The sequence below is a fragment of the Tenrec ecaudatus genome, chromosome 15 (assembly GCF_050624435.1).
Source record: "Tenrec ecaudatus isolate mTenEca1 chromosome 15, mTenEca1.hap1, whole genome shotgun sequence".
NCBI lineage: Eukaryota > Metazoa > Chordata > Mammalia > Afrosoricida > Tenrecidae > Tenrec > Tenrec ecaudatus.
The window spans coordinates 111,587,206-111,591,956 of record NC_134544.1 but is presented as its reverse complement, the minus strand read 5'-3'; the positions used below and the strand labels follow the sequence as shown (position 1 = coordinate 111,591,956).

Below are 4,751 nucleotides of genomic sequence, written 5' to 3'. Positions count from 1 at the left end.
TGTAAAAAGCCAGGAGTAGAAAGCCAGCCTTCTTTCTAGGAGCCATTGGTGGTTTATAACTGCTTACCATGGGGATCACAGACCAGCGTGTAACTACAACACCATCAGGGCACCTCTGACTAATACAGGGAGATTTTGATTATATGCAATGTGATAAAAATGACTTACAGGTGGGTAATTATCACAAAAGTAAATAAATGGGAGGAAAACAAGATGAAGTCAAGTATTAAGTACAGAAAATTCATGCCAGAAGTGCTGCATATGTTACTGGAATTGGGCAACAAATTGGGCCTGGACTTCCTAGCATTGAAAACAAAGAGAGAAATGCTAGGAGTTACAAAATCAAGAATATACAGAATAGAAAAATGTGTGGGGGCACAGGGGAAGTACACATTTTCCAGTTCTTCAAGCTAAGGAACATTTCCCCTAAAAGCCCTGGGAAAAGGGATTGATGCTCGTAGGCACATGGGCCACATCTTTACGTACATCCGTATACCTGACTATCACAGGAACATCCCTGTAGCTGATACAACTCCACTTGTGCAAAAAAGTATCAACATATGAAAAGCAGTTCAAAGCTAGTACTTTACGGAGAAGCCAGGAAAATGCAGTCCACACCCACACAAAAGGAATGGCCTGGCTTTATCCAACTACCCCAACCCGCCCCCAAGGGGCAGTTGCTGCGCTGTGGGTTAGATGCTGAAGTTCGGTGTGAGAATAAAGAATACATCTGCTTCTGTGAGCCAATCCACATAAGACATCATGCTACAACAAAGCTCCATTTGTACTGCGTAAATGCCTGCTGCCCTGTTCCTTTTCCCAGAGGGTAGTGCAACTCCTGATTTGCTTATGTGACTTGAGGGAAACCACCTGCCCTGCCCTGCTTGCTAGGGTGTCTGGTCTGGGTTCATCCGATTTCCTCCTCTCAAGGGTGGCATAGGAAGGAAATCAAGGCCACACCTACTGAAGTCATCCACGGTCCCCTAGGGCGAACAGGTGTGGCTAAACCGCCTCAACTAGAATCCCTCAAATAAAGGGCCCCAGTCAGGCCAGTAGGAAAAAATGAACTGGGGCTGGCTGCCCAGTGCGGTGAATTAGAGCAGTGCCACTGACCTCTACACATAAAAATGGTTGGGCTGCTTTGTTACATATATGTCAGCATAATAAAAATGTAAAACAAAGTCAAAACACAAGAGGAAAACTCCTTGGTATTATTCTGGCTAGTGTTCAAGGCCTCCAGGTTTACAGCACAATTAACTTAATTGCTTCATATACCTGCCCTGCCAAAGAGTCTCAGGATAAGACTAATTACATCTCCAAATTCCTACTCCCTTCTGAACCAGGTTTGTGTTGACACATCTTCCTTGGAAGCAGTCAGTTGTTCTTGGAAGAGTCATGCATAGAAAGAAAGAGTTTGATTTGTCCCCCAGAAGTCACATCTTTACATACTCCATCAATGCAACAATACTTTCTTCTATTAACCTGGTATTCCATGATGGTCACCTTTCCGACACAATTGCTGAAGGCATAAGAATAAGCAAATGTGGTGAAGAAAGCTGATGGTACCCGGCTATCAAAAGATATACCATCTGGGGTCTTAAAGACTTGAGGTAAACAAGCAGTTATCTAGCTCAGAAGCAACAAAGCCCACATGGAAGAAGCACACCAGCCTGTGCGATCATGTTGAAGGGATCAGTTAAAAGGTATCAAAGAACAAAAATCGTATCATTGTGAATGAGGGGGAGTGCAGAATGGGATCCCAAAGCCCATCTGTAGGCAACTAGACATTCTCTTACAGAAGGGTCGTGGGGAGGAGATGAGTCAGTCAGGGTGCAGTGTAGCAATGAAGAAACATACAAATTTCCTCTAGTTCCTAAATGCTGCTCCCCCCACCCCACTATCATGATCCTAATTTTACCTTACAAATCTGGCTAGGCCAGAGGATGTACGTTGGTACAGATAGGAACCAAAATACAGGGAATCCAGGGTGAATGATCCCTTCAGGAACAGTGGTAAGAGTGATAATGCTGGGACGGTGGGGTAGAAAGGGGGAACTGATTACAAGGATCTACATATACCCTCCTCCCTGGGGGACAGACAACAGAAAAGTGGGTGAAGGGAGATGTCGGACAGAGCAAGATATGACAAAATAATAATTTATAAATTATCAAGGGTTCATGAGGGAGGGGATAGCGGGGAGGGAGGGGGAAAATGAGGAGCTGATGCCAGGGGCCTGCGTGGAGAGCAAATGTTTTGAGAAAGATGAGAGTAACAAATATACAGATGTGCTTTATATAATTGATGTCTGTATGGATTGTGATAAGAGTTATATGAGCCCCCAATGAAATGATTAAAAAAATAAGTCACATCCTTCATTTGACTAGTGGGAAAGAGAGATGAACACATGCCAACCGGTTTTCATCATGCCCACTTATCTTCCTTTCCTCCCTCTAAAACACAAATGGAAACATGCACTAACTATAATTATGGGTTTTGCTATTACCAGAGATTTTTACTTACAAAGATAATATCAACAGGATGCTCTATCCACACTCTCTATTTTTTGTCATTGCCATTTTCAACTTTTAATTAAACCTCCACGTAGCTTCAAGCCACCAGGACACAGCCCCCCCCCCCCCAACTCCCTTAATCTTCTCTGCTCTTCTGCTGAAGAATTTGGCCTTTAGATGACGGGCTGCTTTGGAAGCTGACCCTTGCCCAGAACTTTGTAGTAGCCCGATCGCACCACATCAGTGATGGGAGCAGCTCCAGTCTTATTTTGGGCAGCATTTACCCTGCTCTGCTCACTGACTAAGGTCCACAATTTATCGAGGTTCACGGTTGGGCAGAAGTTCTGGTTCCTCTCAAGTGGTAATGTCGCATACTGACTTTTCCAAAGTAACCTGGATGGTATTTGTCGAAGTCGATCCTGTGATGATGCAAGCCACCAACATTACCCCGGCCTCCTGGGCGCTTCCTGTGCTTCCCGATGTGGCCGTCGCCGTGGCTCACGTGGCCCCTAAGTTTCCGGGTCTTCCTCAGTCTGGAGGGCTGTGGGGAAACGGAAGCTTAGCAGTCGGTAAGCTTCAGGGAGAAGGGGCGCTGCTTTCCAGGCTGCGAGGTTCAGCAAAAACCATGGCGGTGGGGTCTCAATCAGGGCTGCGGCCTGGGCCTCCTGCCCGCGTGCTCGAGATCCGCACCCCGGACTGAACAAGCGGCCGCGGGCTAACCCCATTGCGCTCCCACGCCGGCCCCCACCAAGCACGGGCTGGAACAACCGAGCCAACGCGGGGAATCGGAGGCTGGGAGCAGAGGTCTGCTACGGCGGCAGCGGGGCACAAGAACTAACTCACACTCTCTATTTTTAAAAATTGGGACAGTTCAGAAAACTACAAAGAAGGGAATAAAGACAACCACTGTTAATAGCTATTTTTGTGTGGTACGATCACACGTTGGTATAGAATCTTAGCCTGTCAACGCCATCGACATTTTTCTCTCAGTAGATAAAGCATTACTTTATTACTTATAATAACCAAAGAGCATTCCCTGACTTTATATGAAGCCCTCCTGTGGGAGAAAGACGAAGCTTCCTACTCCCACAGCCTCAGAAACAGTGGCAGTTGTCCCCTGTCCAGAGTTGCTGTGAGTTGGAATTGTACTCATATACGAGTACAAAAGAGCTTGATATCAAGAAGCAATTGTATATTAGAACGTCTCAACCCAATCCAGATCAAGTCCATAAGTGTACTACTTACTAGTCCATAAGTCCCTTTTCAGACCCATGCAATCACAAGCAATGATACAAAACGCAGAAATACCACTGGCCAGTGGGTGCAAATCTTGTGGATCTGACGGCAGTGGATGCATCTCCAGGGTTCTGGAAGGTATCCAAGTGACTGGATGGTAGGAAGGTGAATGCTGAGAGATGGGGAGGTTCCAAGGACCCTCCCAATGAGAAGGTCATGCCCACAAAGGAGGTACCATCAGGCTGTGACCCGATTGACAGGCTAGACTCCACCCCTACCCTTTCATATCTTAAAGTCGACACAAAATTTTTTAACTACCACAGCCACCATGCCTGGGACTTCACACACAGGATAACTTGGTGACCTTTCAAGAAGATGATAGTTTGAAATCGCTGTTGCTAGCTGTCATGAAGTTGACCCCCAAGTCCCAATGGAACAAAACACTGTTCCACCCTGCACCATTCCATGATTCGTTTACAAAAGACTGAAGGTGCAAATCTACCCAGAGAGGCATTGGGAGAAAGGCTTGACAATATATTTTCAAAAAGTCAGCCATTGAAAACCACACGGAGTGCAGCTCTCCGGCACATTTGAGGTCACCGGGAGTCCGAGCCCATTCAATGACAACGGGTTAATGTAAGCACGTGTACCACATTTGTTCATAGTGCGGGAAAGTGGGATGCAAGGAGGAGCCATTTTTTTGAATCAGGGACAGAGAGAAAACCAAGGACGGTTTTCGAAGTGAAACTCCAAGATCTCTGAAGTGCTGGAGGCCGCAGAGAGGAGACTGAGCCACAGGCGCTCCTAGGAGGTGTGGCAAGACGATGGGGTACTTTCTCTTCATCTGGTCGGAGACTATGGAACTGTGACACAGTGACAAGTGAGCGAGCTTGCTGGCCCCAGGAGGCAATGGTCTAGGGACCACGTGGCTGAAAACGAAAAACCAGACAGAGAATTGGATACCACGTGGCTGATAGGCTGAGAAGGAGACTTGTCTGTTGGCCG

At 46.6% G+C, this 4,751-nt stretch overlaps 1 pseudogene; it reads right to left on the bottom strand.

The window, feature by feature from the left end:
• Nucleotides 1–2,577: 2,577 nt before the first annotated feature.
• LOC142427686 (large ribosomal subunit protein uL15 pseudogene) lies at nucleotides 2,578–4,409 on the bottom strand (annotated as a pseudogene).
• Nucleotides 4,410–4,751: the final 342 nt, after the last annotated feature.